The 15,355-nt window shown below is 45.5% G+C and overlaps 1 protein-coding gene across 2 annotated transcripts in view; it reads left to right on the top strand.

The window, feature by feature from the left end:
• Positions 1-15,355, top strand: part of CTNNA1 (catenin alpha 1) — a 319,319-nt gene that overhangs the window by 117,117 nt on the left and 186,847 nt on the right. Inside the window, exon 1 of one of the 2 annotated variants that reach the window (XM_044226594.1) lies at positions 15,004-15,108. The exons of the other annotated variant lie outside the window; for it this stretch is intronic. The gene's annotated coding sequence lies outside the window, so the exon portion shown is untranslated. Of the gene's footprint in view, positions 1-15,003; positions 15,109-15,355 lie in introns of those variants that run through there. 2 annotated transcript variants of the gene reach the window in all.

Genomic DNA, 15,355 nt, shown 5'->3' with positions numbered 1-15,355 from the left:
CTTCCTTCCTGCCAGATTCTATTTATTTATTTGACAGACAGGGATCACAAATAGGCAGAGAGGCAGGCAGAGGGGGGTGGAGAAGCAGGCTCCCTGCTGAGCAGAGAGCCCAACGCAGGGCCCAATTCCAGGACGCTGAGATCATGACCAGAGCTGAAAGCAGAGGTTTAACCCACTGAGCCACCCAGGCACCCCTGAACCACATTTTTCTACCGAATTGGTCAACAAACATGGAGGAAGTGCCTACTGTTTGCTGATCACTTTCTTGTGTCCTAGGGAGAAGGAGGTAAATGACTGCCTGCTTTTAGGAGCTCATAGACACAGGCCAGTGGGGTATGTGATAGGTAAACATCTCATTGCATTACTGTGAGATAGAGCCTTGACAGAGGTGTGTACAAGGCTTGAAAATCTGGGAGGATTTCAGAATCTGGAAGAAAAGGGAGAATACGGTGTAGGACTGAGGAGACTGGCGGCTGGAAAAGGAGGAATGTTATTCCAGGTTGAATCAATTAGGGACTTCCATTAGCAAAGCAGGTCTGAAGACCTCCATGCACCTCCACCCCTTCAAAGCTTAGGGAATAATTCAGGAATGGATTGTGGTGAGGTTGGAAAGATAGGCCAAGACTATTCATTTGTTCAGTACCTACTGTGTGCCAGACTGTTGTGAATACTGGGGATAAAACAGTAAACAAGACAGCCAAGAACCAAGCTGTCAAGCAACATTGTAGAGAGAGAAGACCAACAATTAGCAAGGCGATAAACAACTAATTTTGGATGGTAACATAACCTTTGAAGAAAATACAGTGGGGTAATGGGATAGGTCGTGACTATCTAGCTACCTTAGAAGGCATTGTCAGGGAGACCAAATTTAGAAGGCAACATTTAGTTTGAGACCCAAACAATAAGAAGGCACCACCACTGGGATGTCTGGGGAAAGAGCCCTCTGGATAGGGGGACATCTGGTGGAATGGAGTGATCCCTAAGGGCCCTGTGGACCACACTAATCTGTTTAGTTTTTTTTTTTTTTCTCTTGTAACCATGGGAAGCTGTTTGAGGCAGGAAGGACTACCTAGGCCACATTTTGGAAATCTCACCCTGGTGTCCTGGGCCTTGGCCTCTGTGCAACTGGGCTCCTTGGTATGCCCAGTTATGGAGGTGCGGATAAGTTGTTGCTCAGCACCACAAGCAGATGTCTTCTGAATTAGTGACTTTTGCTACTCCTGCATTGGGCTGCGGATGGTGGGAAGACACAGCGATAGAGTAGCCAAACTCATTTGCAAAACTGGCCCTCCCTTAACCTAGAAAGTCCTAAAACGGATTTCACGGAGGGCATAATGTCTACTTTCAGTTAGATCTGCTATGCTTAATGCAGTATGGCAGGTTGTGAGGGCTCAGACTGTCTCCTCTTTGTGTCTGGAGAAGTTTCTAACTCTTGATCTGGCCTGGTCTTTCTCCTGCTTCAAGTCCTTTAACATTTCCTGCTGCCCTCAGAATGAAGTTCAAAAGAATTATTAGTAAGTATGATTCTAATTCTGCCTACTTCTCCATTCTCTTTGACCTTGCTGTGCCTTTCTACTCTGTAGATCAGCCATATGGAACAGTTGCTTTTTCCAGAATCCACAATGTTCTTTTGTTTCTATGCCTTTACATAGACCATTCCCTTGCTCTGGAATGCCTTCCCTTCTCCTCCAGCTCCCCTCATCTGGCTAACTTCTACTAATCCTTCAGGACTCAACTTAGATGTCAGAAGGTCTTTCCTGACCTATGGAGCTAGGACTGGCCCACAGTACTCTTCCCTTTCTTTTTCCCCGTGCTTTATTGAGGTATAATTGACAATCTTCCTCTCCTCCCCCCCACCCCCCACTTACTGCATACCTGAAGCTCATCCTTCAGGGCTCCTAAGTCCTCCCAGACACTATCAGGCTCCCCTCCTATTGAGTCACATTATTTGTCTGCCGTAGCTTATATCTCAATGGGTAATGATGGGTCTGTGAGGGTGTTTAATTGATAAGTCTCCTCCACTAATTTGTAAACAGCATGGGGATATGTGCCTTGTTTGTTTACTTCACCATTGTATCTTAAGAGCTTGGCACATAAATATTTACTAAATGGTTGGATGGATGGATGGATGGATGGAATTCTTCTGGGTTCCTGTATCACATGGAGGTTTCTCCCAGCACAATTCTTAGCCATTATAAAAGCCTACATACTCTTCTGTCTCTCCAATTGTCTTATAAGCTCCTTGAGGGGAGGAATTATGGTTTTTGTTTTTTCTTTTCTTTTTAAGATTTTATTTATTTGACAGAGAGGGAACACAAACAGGGAGAGTGGGAGAGGGAGAAGCAGACTCCTGCTGAGCAGGGAGCTTGGAAGCGGGGCTTGATCCCAGGACCCTGGGATCGTGACCTGAGCCGAAGGCAGACGCTTAATGACTGAGCCACCCGGGGATCCCAGGAATTATATTTTTCTCACCCTGATTTCCCAGTGCTTGGTACATTGCCTGGCAATTAGGCACTACAAAAATGTTTTGAATATTTGAATAGATGAATGAATGATGATAGGCATTCACTTATGTTCCCTTAGACTCCATTCTTAATACAACAAAGTGACTTTTTATTTTTTTTTTTTTTTTTAAGATTTTATTTGTTTATTTGACAGAGATTACAAGTAGGCAGAGAGGCAGGCAGAGAGAGAGAGAGGGGTGGAAGCAGGCTCCCTGCTGAGCAGAGAGCCGGACGCGGGGCTTGATCCCAGGACCCTGAGATCATGACCTGAGCTGAAGGCAGAGGCTTTAACCCACTGAACCACCCAGGCGCCCCCAAAGTGACCTTTTAAAAATGTGAATCAGATCATATTCACTCTACTTGTTTATCCCCCCTGGGGGCCTCCCATTGCTCTGAAAGGACAACCCGTGCTCCTTACCATCACCTACAGGGTCTCTCATGATTTGGCTTCTGCCTACCTTTCTGACCTCATCTACTACTCTTTTGCTCATTTACTATCCCTCAGGGCCCTGGCCTTCCTTCTGCTCCTTGAATCTGCCAGGCTTACTCCCATCCTGGGGCTTTTGCACCTGCTTCTCCTCCTGTGGGACATTCAGCCTTCATCACCAGTCTCTTTTGGTCATTCAAGTCTCAGTACAAACATCATCTTTTTAGTGAGGCTTTCCTGAGCTCTCTATCTAAATGAGCATGTCTTTTCCCAGTCACTCTCATCTTGTACCCCTATGTGAAATCATTCTGTCCCTTTAATTATTACCTGTTTACCTGTCTTCCTTCCTTTCTAGAGTGTAGATTTTACCAGGGCTGCCTACTACTGGATCTACCGGGTTTGGTACCATATGTATCATACAGTAGGTATTCCAAAATATTTGTTGCTTGAGGAAGTGAATGGATGCATGAATATGATCTTAGCCTTCTGTGATAGAGGGGCAGGTTCTGCCAGACTCCCAGGCAGACAGAAGAGTGATTTATCGTGATTAAAGATAGACGCTGGATTGGTAAGAACCAATAGAGGGAGTCAGGATGGAATGTGGGTTTGCTATGACCCACTGGGAGCTCACAAGTCCAGGGATCCCAGGGCCTACTCAGCCGGCCTGAGTCCTCAACCTGGAACCAGATTCAGTCTGGGTGAGCAAAAAACAAAGGCCGCCGTGGCTTCCATTTTAAGTTCTCCTGTATTCAGAATGTTTATGTGGGGACTTATGGGACATGTAAAGATTCCTGGCAGATGTATCTCTCTGCTCCATTCCAGTGGAATTTATTTTCTCAAAGTTTCTTGAAATCTAGAGAAATTATTGTCAGGCAACAGAAGCAATGAATGGAGACACGTGACTCATTCACCAGTACATCTGAGATCTAAAGTGCATTAGTTTAATTCCATTTATGCTACAATGCAACAATTCTTATTTTGATAGCACTTTTCATACTCCTATAAAAATCTAAAAATGCCAGACAAAAAAAGCATTTTTAGAATGGTAAATACAAAGAACCGGGTTTTCATAATACAGCCCACTGATAGTTTTAAAGAGAAGAATAAAGCCCATCCCTCCTTCCTCCATTCCCCTCCCCTTTTTAAAAAGACTTATTTTTAGATATAATTTTGCTGGGTTGGCACAGTCTTTAACTTTTTTCCTTTCAATTCTTGTTCTCCATTATCATCAACAAAAATACGAGCATAGAAAAGGCGGGAAGTGTTTGTTTCTGTGTACACATCTTTGATATATCAGAGAGGAGAGAAGCATGAACACCCATTGTTGATTTTAAGAACTAAATCTTTTTTTTTTTAAGATTTTATTTATTTATTTGACAGACAGAGATCACAAGTAGCCAGAGAGGCAGGCAGAGAGAGGGGGAAGCAGGCTCCCCACTGAGCAGAGAGCCTGATGTGGGGCTCGATCCCAGGACCCTGGGATCATGACCTGAGCCAAAGGCAGAGGCTTAACCCACTGAGCCACCCAGGCGCCCCTTAGGAACTAAATCTTGATTTCACTTTCTGCAGGGAAGATGAAGAGCATGAATCAAGAGAACCTTATACATGTTTCTAACTGTCAAGGGGCTAAGATTTTTTGTTTTTGTTTCTTTAAATTTAACCCACTGGTTAAAGCCAACAGCGTTGTCTCTTAGAAGAGGCCTGAAAGAGATAGAAGCGAGCTCCTGTCCTTCAGCCCACCCTTTAGCCCCCAACCAGCCCCATCTGTTGAATCAAAGCTATGCAAAAAGACAAAATGGGTATAGCATAAGAATCACCGTGGTGTGGTCTTGACATGAAAACTATTTTGAATTTGGCTTTTCAACCAAAAGGTTTTATAAGCCATTGATATCTCAGGGGCTACGTGTGGATGGTTAAGAGCCTGCTTCTGAATTCTGGCAGTTCTGGGTCCCAGCACTGTCACATACTCCCAGTGTGACCTGAGCCTCTGTGTTCTCATTCACTGAATGAGGGATACAATAGTAACTACTTCAGGATGTTGAGAGGCTTGGGTGACAAGTGAAGCTCTTAGCACAGAGTGTGGCATACACCAAGGACTTATTAGATGCGAACTATTATTATTTTTATTGAGTGTTAAAATAATTACCATTGTATGAGCAAATGAATTAATGAGTAAGTTGTAAGTATCCCTGACTTTGTTTTCTGCCCAGGCTCAAACTGGTTATTAGTGATTCTCAACTCTGGCTGCATACTGGAATCACCCTGGGAGATTTAAAAAGAGATAGACAGTGAGGGAATACAAGCAGGAGCACCAGAGGAAGACTCCGGCTTCCCGCTAAGCAGGGAGCCTGATGTGGGGCTCTATTCCAGGACCCTGAGATCATGACCTGAGCTGAAGGCAGATGCTTAACAACTGAGCCACCCAGGCACCCCTCTCCAGATGATTCTGATGCGCTGCCATAGTTGGGAGTTACTGAGCTACACAGAAATGAGGAAGATACCCTGATGTTAGCTCCGCTAATAGATACAATTTCCAGGGCGGCTGGGCTTTAATGCTTTCTGCCCACCCATCTGAAATGGAACAGAGAGGCAACCAGAGCCACTAGGCATCCATTTGCCTTTGACCCTGACCACACTTTGGTTTTACCTTTGGTTTTTACTGACTCTAGTCCAAATCTGACCCCCTTTGTCGGCTTTCCCCAGGCTAAGCCAAGACCATTTGATCTCTTCTATGGGACTCAACAGTGGTAGTCGCATGAGTGCGTGTGTGTATGTGTGTGTGTGTGGGTGCGCGCACGGTGTGGGAGTGCTTGGTCATCATTTCATGGATACAAGAGGTAACAATTTTCCAATCTTTCATTCCATAGCTTCCAAGCCAGTTCTCATCTTCATCATTTTTGGATCTTCACTCATTTTGATACTACCTTCCTTAAGGGTTGTGAAGTGCCTCAGATGAAATAACATCCAGGAAAAGTGCCTTTCAAACTGTGAAGGTATTTAACCAGTGCAATGTAGATAAATAATAATGAAGTCCTCATAATGTAGAGAGTCTCCAGAATGATCTCTGATAGTTCATCTTTATTAATAGTTTGACATTATTTTGTGTAACCCCTTAGAATACCCCATAAAGTGTTGGTGATTGACTTTTTTTTTTTAAAGATTTTATTTATTTATTTGACAGAGAGAGGTCACGAGTAGGCAGAGAGGCAGGCAGAGAGAGGGGGATGCAGGCTCCCCACCAAGCAGAGAGCCCGATGTGGGGCTTGATCCCAGGACCCTGAGATCATGACCTGAGCTGAAGGCAGAGGCTTAACCCACTGAGCCACCCAGGCACCCCCGATTGACTTTTTTGATTGCTTTTCTGTAACATTCTTGGTGTGGTTTACCTCTCGTGATTATGTTGCACTGTGTTCAACAACCTGAAGTGAACTGAACCCTTACCAAATGTAAGCCTCAAACCAGATGTCATGGGAGCCTGGGTGGCTCAGTGGGTTAAGCCTCTGCCTTCAGCTCAGGTTGTGATCTCAGGGTCCTGGGATCGAGCCCCATGTCAGCTCTCTGGTGGGTGGGAAGCCTGCTTCTCCCCCACTCTCTCTGCCTGCCTCTCTGCCTACTTGTGGTCTCTCTCCCTGTCAAATAAAAAATCTTGAAAAAAACTTTATAAAAAAACCAGATGTCATTAGTTGACGTTAGTGAACAATTCCTTGGCTTCAGTGCCACTTGGTTTTTCTCCCGTATCTGTGGCCACTCATTCTTTTTTAAGGTTGTATTTATTTGGGTAATCTCAGCACGCAACAAGGGGCTTGAACTCACAACCCCAAGATCAAGAGTTGCACACTCTCCTGACTGAGCCAGCCAGGGGCCCCTGGATATATTTTTAAAGTGCATTTTATGTTCCAGGAACTGTGCTAAATTATAAAAGCAGAGATGTGAAAAAGCCAGACAAGACTCCTGTCTGCATGCATGGAACTTAGAATCTAATGGCGGAGAGAGAAAATAAACCAATAAACAAGGTATTTCTAGAGAGAAATGAGTGCTTTCGAGAGTAGAAATACAGTACTATGGTAGGGAGTGACTGGGGTATGGGGGTGTGGTCATGGAAGGCCTCTCCGACCAGGTGATGGCAAAAATGTTCCTCAAGAATGAGAAGTGGAGGCCAGGCTGAATAAGTAGAGCACAGTGGATTTTCAGGGCAATGAAAAAGTAAAAATACTTTGTATGATGGTATAATGACAGATGCATGTAATTACGCATCTGTCCACACCTGTGGAATACACACCAAGAGTCAACCTTAAGATCAACTGTGATTTGGGGTGATTAGGATGTGTCAATATAGGCTCAGCAGTTTTAATAAATGCACTACTCTGGTGGGGAATATTGATAATGGCGGCTATGAGTGTGTGGAGACAAAATCGCTCTCTCTCTCAATTTTGCTGTGAACCTAAAACTGTTCTAAAAAGAATAAAGTATTTTTGGGGGCAACTGAGTAGCTCAGTCAATTAAGTGTCTGCCTTTGGGTCAGATCATGATACTGCAAGTCCTGGGATCAGCCCCACATTAGGCTCCCTGCTGAGCAGGGATCCTGTTTCTCCCCTCCTCCCCACTCCAGCTCTCTCTATCTCTAGGTCTCTCAGATAAATAAATTAAATCTTACAAAAAAAAAAAAAGAATAAAGTATTTTAAAAAGTGGCTGAAAAGGGGCGCCTGGGTGGCTCAGTGGGTTAAGCCGCTGCCTTCGGCTCAGGTCATGATCTCAGGGTCCTGGGATCGAGTCCCGCGTCGGGCTCTCTGCTCAGCAGGGAGCCTGCTTCCCTCTCTCTCTCTCTGCCTGCCTCTCTACTTGTGATCTCTGTCTGTCAAATAAAAAAAAAAGAAAAAAAGTGGCTGAAAAGATTGGGGAAAAAAAAACAGTATAAGTGATCTCAAAAATCCAGTATATAAGTAGACGCTAAATAAAATACTTAATTAAAAAAAAAGACTAAGAAGGAGGCAAGATGAAGAGTTAGGGCAAAGAAATTCGCAAGTACAGGGTGCAGAAATGACAAGATCCTAATGTAGGAAATGAATTGGTGGGGTGCGTGGGTGGCTCACTGGGTTGAGCCTTTGCCTTCAGCTGAGGTCATGATCTCAGGGTTCTGGGATCGAGCCCTGCGTCGGGCTCTCTGCTCAGTGGAGAGCTTGCTTCCCCCTCTCTCTCTGCCTGCCTCTCTGCCTACTTGTGATCTCTTTCTCTTTTTGTCAAATAAATAAATAAAATCTTTTTTTTTTTTTTTAAAGATTTTATTTATTTATTTGACAGAGAGAGATTACAAGTAGGCAGAGAGGCAGGCAGACAGAGAGAGGAGGAAGCAGGCTCCCTGCTGAGCAGAGAGCCTGATGTGGGACTTGATCCCAGGACCCCGAGATCATGACCTGAGCCGAAGGCAGCGGCTTAACCCACTGAGCCACCCAGGCGCCCTAAATAAATAAAATCTTAAAAAAAAAAAAAAAGGAAAAGAATTGGCGCATTTCAGAGATTTTATTTATTTATTTGACAGAATGTACACAAGCAGGGGGAGGGAGAGGGAGAAGCAGGCTCCCCATGGAGTGGGGTGGTTTCGAGAATTGATGGATTTTAGGAAAGGAAAGGAGGGCTCTTGGTTGCAGGAGGGAGTTCTGTCCTCTTCTGGCTCCTCTTCCTCTTAAAAGCTGGTCTTGGGCCTCCATCTCTTTTTGCTACACATTCTCCAGATGCAGGTGAGTTCTACAGCACTAGCTCCTCTCAGGGCCTTTCCTGAGTTCAGATTTGGATATACCCCTGTCCACAGGTTATCTCTTCTTAGATGTTTGGTAGGCACTGAAACTAAGCATGACCTGAAATAACTCTTTGAGTGCACTGTTTTCTACCCCATCCATCCCTACCTTCTTTACCTCCAGGGCTCTCCATTTAGGTAAATGACAACACTGTTTCTTCAGCTGAGCAAGTCAGAAAGCTCCATGTTCAATCTATTGACAAGACCTAGGATCCTCTATCCTTTTTCTTTCTTTCTTTTTTTAAAAAAGATTTTATTTGCCCTTTCAGGCCAAGTGCAGGTATTTGGGAGAGGAGGCATTGGGGAAAGTTCCTTATGATGTGGTGGCAAAGCCTCGGTTACTGGGCTCAGGAGATATAATGATAGCTGTTAGGAAAAGTCAAGGGAGATGAAACAGCAAATTCCCAGAGAGAATTAAAAAGATTGTTAGTTTGGGATCACAATTTTAGACAAGAATACTTTGGGGAAGATGGACTTTTTTTTTAAGATTTTATTTATTTATTTGACAGACAGAGATCATAAGTAGGCAGAGAGGCAGGCAGAGAGAGGGGGAAGCAGGCTCCCTGCTGAGCAGAGTGCTGGGGCTCAATTCCAGAATCCTGAGACCATGACCTGAGCCAAAGGCAGTTGCTTAACGAACTGAGCCACCCAAGCGCTCCTCCAAAGTAAAAACAAAAATTTTTTTTCAAAATAAAATTTTCAGAAACAAAATATGATCATGCTATCTCTTTGTTTAAAATCCTTTGTGATGTCCCATTCCTCTCACAATAAATTGTAAGGCCTTACAAAGTCCTCTCCAGTCTGGCCTCTACCTACCTTACCAGCTTCCAAATCACAGAACTTCTTTTCCTAGAATGGGACTCATGGCCTTCAAACTTCCTTGTCCCTTGGTCTAGAACGAAACTCTTTCCTTCTCTCCCTATCTATTTTGCCAATGTCTTTTTTAAGGTCCCACTTATTTTTTCATTCATTTGACAAATATTTATTGAGAGATCTGCTTTGTACCAGGCACTCTTCTAGGCACTGAACAAAACAGAAACACTAGCCCTCACGAGGCTTTAAATTCTAGTGGAAGACAGGAGAAAATGGTAAGTTAAAAAATAAATATATGTATGACATTACATGTCAGATGGTGATACGCCCTAAGCAGAAATATAAACCAAGGAAAAAGGAATGGGAATGTTGGGGGAAGGGGTTGCAATTTTAAATAGGGTGGCCAAGAGGAAGCCTCCCAAAAAGTGATAGCTGAGCCTAGACCTGGGGGAGGTGAGAGAGTGAGTCAGGCAGCTATTTGGAGGAGAACATTCCAGGCAGAAAGCAAAGGCCCTAAGGCGAGAGCCTGCCTGATGGGTTCCAGAAATAGTAAAGAGGCCAGTGTGTCAGAGAAATGTGTAGGAGCAGGAGAGGTCTCCCGGCCCTTATATGGACCTTGCCTTTTACTCTGGGTGGGATGGGAGCCAATGGAGACTTTTGGGCAGAGTAGGAATGACATGTTTGGACTTATATTTTAACAGTATCACTCCAGCTGCTGAATTAAGACTAGACTGAGGGAAGCAAGGGCAAAGGTAAGGAGACCAGTGAGGAGGCTCCTGTGAAATTCAAGTAAGAGATGATGATGGCTTGATTCAGGATGGTAACAATGGAAATGGTAAAAAAAAAAAAAAAATTAAAAAAATATATATGTACACACACTGAATATATTTTGAAGGTAGAGGCCCAGATTTGTTGAGGAACCAGATATAAAATGTGTGAGGGAATGAACATAGTCAAGGATGACTCCAAAGTTTTTGGCCTAAACAACTAGAGTAATGGAGTTGCCATTTTTAAAAAATATATTTTATTTATTTATTTGAGAGAGAGAGTGAGCATGAGCCAGAAGGAAGGGCAGAGAGAGAGGGAGAAGAATACCGCTGAGCAGGGAGCCTGATGCAATGCGGACTGAATCACAGGACTCTGGGATCATGACCTGAGCATTAGGCAGACCCTTAACCTACTGAGCCACCCAGGTGCCCCTGGAGTTGCCATTTAATGAAATGAAGCAAACTGTGGGGTCAGCAGGTTTGGACAGAGTTATCAGGAAATCAGTTTTAGACATATAGACATATGAAGTGTGAGATACCTAGATGTCTACTAGGTATTCAAATGGAGGTATCAAGTAGGGAAATGGATATGCGAGTTTAGAACTCAGGAGAAAGGTTCAGCTTGTGATATAAACCTGGAATGGTCAGCATACTTAACGCCAAAAGACTGGATGAGATCACTAGCGGGATTATGGCAAACAGAAAAAGAGGTCCAAGGATGGAGTCCTGGGACACTTTAACAACAGTTTTTTGTTTTTTTTTTTTTAATATTTTATTTATTTATTTGAAAGACAGAGATCACAAGTAGGCAGAGAAGCAGGCAGAGAGAGAGGGGGAAGCAGGCTCCCTGCTGAGCAGAGAGCCTGATGCAGGGCTTGATCTCAGAAACCTGGGATCATGACCTGAGCCAAAGGCAGAGGCTTTAACCCACTGAGCCACCCAGGCACTCCTTTAACAGCAGTTTTTAAACTTTCTGCTCTCAGGAATCTTCTACACTCTTAAAACTTTTTGAGGATCACAAAGGGCTTTTGTGCATGTGAATTTTATCTATCAATGTTTACTGTATTATTAAATTGTCATAAATATAATTTAAAGAAAAATGGCAATGTGTTTTAAAATAAAAGGAAATTCGGGGAGATGTGTCATTATTTTGCCTTTTTGCAAATCTCTTTACTGTCTGGCTTAATAAAAGGTAACTGGATTCTCTGTCTGCTTCTGCATTCTTTGTGATGCCCTATTATATACATCATGTAGTCTGGAATACTATACACCATGAGAGACTGGGAGTGAAAAGACAAATGATATTTTAATATTATGAAAATAGTTTTCACCTTACTACTCCCTGGAAAGGGACTTAGGAGTCCCTGGACTACACCTTGAGAACTGCTGCTCCAACATTTAGAGGTTGGGAGGTTTTAGAAGGAATCTCCAAAGGAGGGTAAGTTGGAGCCAGGGAGGCTGGAACAAACTCAGAAGAGCCTAGTGCCCTAGAGGCCAAATGAAGATAATGTTTCAGGAAGAGTGATTAAGTACTGATGATGATACAAGTCAGCTGTGCACAGAGAATGACCACTGGATATAGCATCATGGAGGTCATCAGGGACCTTAATAAAAGCAGTTCTGATGGAGAGGTGAGTGCTAAAATGTGACTGGAGTGGGTCATAGCATAAAGATCCCTTCCTCAGATCACTGAACCCAGACTAGGGTAATTTCCCCCCGAAATCTACTTGTATCTCTCTTTTATCTTTACACTTGACTTTCTTTTTAGTTTACCTGTTTTCTTTTTATTTGTCAGACAGAGAGGGCAAAGCAGGGGGAGGAGGAGACAGAACAGGCAGAGGGAGAAGCAGAGTCCCTGATGAGCAAGGAGCCGGATGTGGGACTGGATCCCAGGACCCTGGGGTCATGACCTGAGCTGAAGGCAGATGCTTAACCAACTGAGCCACCCAGGCATCGGGAGAGTTAATCTGTTTTAGTAGCCGTTTCTTCCATTATATTTTAAGTTGTGGGAGAACAGGATCAGGTTAGTTTTATTCATTGTCATCCTCCCCGGCACAAAGCAAGTGCCTGAGACACAACAAATGCTCAAGTCTTCCCTGGTAAACTTTTCAAGGCTTCTCAGAGGTAGAAGTCTGATACCCCTTAGCTTACAGGATGCACTGTAAGTCTGTCTTCATATCCTTTTTGTTACCTGACCCCCCCCCCCTTCCCAAAACATTCCTGCACTTTCATTTTTAGGGCCTTTGTATTGCTCTAACAAAATATCACAGACTAGGTAGTATAATCAACAGAAATTTATTTCTTATAGTTCTGGAGGCTGTAAAGTCCCAGATCAAGTCATTAGCGTGGTCATGTTCTGATAAAAGCTCTCTTCCTCATATACAGTCTGATCCTTTTTGCTCTGTCCTCATATGGCAGAAGGGATAGGGGTTATCTCTGGGGCCTCTTTTATAAGGGCACTAATTCCATTCCCAAGGGCTCTACCCTCACGTCCTTATCACCTCTCAGAGGCTGCATTTCTTAATACACCACTCTTGGCATTAGGTTTTCAACGTATGAATTTTGAGGGATGCAAATATTAAACCTAAGAGCCTTATGCTTAGAAAGACTTGTTAATGCTCCACTTTTGCTGTATTGAAATTGTTCATATTTTTTTTTTAAAGATTTTATTTATTTATTTGTCAGAGAGAGAGGAGCGAGAGTGAGCACAGGCAGAGTGGCAGGCAGAGGCAGAGGGAGAAGCAGGAGCCCGATGTGGGACTCGATCCCAGGATGCTGGGATCATGACCTGAGCTGAAGGCAGCTGCTTAACCAACTGAGCCACCCAGGCATCCCGAATTGTTCATAATTTTTGAACAAGGGGCCTCACAAATTAAGTAGCTGCTCCTGAGTGAAGTGATAGATATACAGAGCTATGGAGCATCATCATCTTTTAACTGTCGCTTGTTGGTTCACACAAATATTTACTGACTGATTACTATGTTCTGAGGTAGCCAAGTGTAGTGGGGGGAAGCCATGGCCACTCCAGGCAGGGGAGACCAGGAGCAAAGACTCTGAAGACAGAAACAGAATGGGGTGTAGAAGGACAACAATGGCCTTATTACGGTCTTTCTCTTTAAGTTTGTGCTCTCCCTTCATAGTCTATTGCCTCCTGTTGTCCACATCTCTTCTTTCTGTCTTTTAAAAAGTGTTTTTTTTTTTTAAGATTAAAAAAATTTTTATTTGAGAGAGCGGGAGTATGAGAGTGAAAAGACAAATGATATTTTAATATTATGAAAATAGTTTTCACCTTATTACTCCCTGGAAGTGGGGGGGAGGAGAAGAGGACCAGAAGGAGAGGGACAAGCAGACTCTGCGCTGAGCAGGGAGGCCAAGGTGGGACTTGGTCTCAATACCTTGAGATCATGACTTGAGCAAAAACAGAGTTGTCGGATAACCACTGAGCCACCCAAGTGCTGGATCCACATCTCTCAACGAGCACAAACCCATAGTACTTTGAATTACGGTGGGCACATTCACCTGTGGACGTTAACTTGGCACTGGCCGGGCGGGGATGAGTGCTGAGCCGGGTGCTGTAGGGAATACCAGTTCTGTCTTTCTGGAGTTTGCATTTCCTGGGGGAGAGGGAGATGTGAGTAGTAGAGTGTAAATATGCTGAGGCCAGTCTTCCTAGCACCCTGCTCAATAATGGCTCAGCACCAAGGTGGCAGTGGGTATGGTCTTGCTTTGTTTTGGATTTCTAGGCCAATATTGAAATCAGCCTTGTTCCTCATCCCCTGATGAAGGAGTTGAAACCTCGTTAGGGTTTTCTATACCAGGCTGACAATTAGTATGTAATTGTTTTGTTTGTTTTTTGTTTTGTTTGTTTTGAAGTTTTTTTTAGAGCATTCGCCAGGAAGATAAGGAGGAGTGGGAATAACATTCTCTAAATGGCTGGAGGGATAGGGATAGCAGCCGGGTCCATCAAGTGTGTGTGTGTGTGTGTGTCCGTGTAGGGGCCCAGTCTCAGGAGGGGACGCTCCTGTGACAGGCTTCTTGTCTACTAGCAACAGGAGGGCTCTTGGCTTCCGGATCTGTGAAGTGAGGGGATGGGTTAGATGACTTCAAGGAAGCCTCCCACATCACACTGTAAAATCCCTGGAGTCGGATTCTGGCAACACTCCGCTTCAGCTGCGAGGCCACTTTCCTTCCGTAAAACAAATGGGTGGGCCTAGAGTACTTTTCTGGAAGCCTGTTACTCGGAATCACCTGTGGCACTCCTCAGCGGAGCGTCCCCAGGACTGCGTCGCCTCACCGGGTCCGGGACTCACCCGCTGGGGGAGGAAGGTGTGGAGCCAGCGCGGGCAGCATCCTGAGCCTCACCTGTGCCCGGAGCCGTGACTCACCTGCCCTCCCCCGCTCCCGGGCTGTTCCAGGAGTCACCGCTCCTCCTTCCTCTGGGAAGGCGGGGATCACTCCCGGTCTGAACGCCCATTAGGGGCCTGGGATGAAGTAACTCGGGGGCCCAGGGCGGAAAGCAAGAGATCCTCTTGCGAGTTCCGGCTCGGCGTCGCCAGGGTCTCTCGGTCGGGGCCTACCCCCAAAGCGAGGGAAAGCGGGGCGGCGGCGGGAGGGGCCGAGAAGAGCGCTCCGGAGGGAGGTGCTCGGAAGGGCGGGCGGGGCCGGGGCCGCGGGCGGGGGGCGGGCCGGGGGCGGGGGCGCCTGGCGGCCCATTTCCTCCTCCGAGTAGGACTGGAGGGAGACAAAGCGGCGACCGTCGGCTTTGGGCCTCGGGAATCTTCTTGCGCTCGCCCCACTGGCCGCAGGTAACTCTCTTCAGGCGGGCGCCGGCTCCGAGCTGAGGGGCTCTTCCTGCATGCCTGCGGGCGGGCGGGCGGCGGTTTCCTCCGCGACCCCGCCCTGAATCGGGCTCTTGGCGGGTTGCGGTGCGGCGTCCGGCCCGCTGCTTCCCTTGCGGGGCCCCTGGCCTGCGCTCTGGCCCGGCGGGCGGGGCCGAGGCTTCCTGGTGCTTGGGGAGTTGGGGGGCCGCGGAGGCTGGAGCTGAGCGAGCGG

This window comes from Neovison vison, chromosome 1, assembly GCF_020171115.1.
Source record: "Neovison vison isolate M4711 chromosome 1, ASM_NN_V1, whole genome shotgun sequence".
NCBI classification, from domain to species: Eukaryota; Metazoa; Chordata; class Mammalia; order Carnivora; family Mustelidae; genus Neogale; species Neogale vison.
The sequence above is the reverse complement of the archived record's forward strand: the minus strand, read 5'-3'. Positions and strand labels throughout refer to the sequence as shown.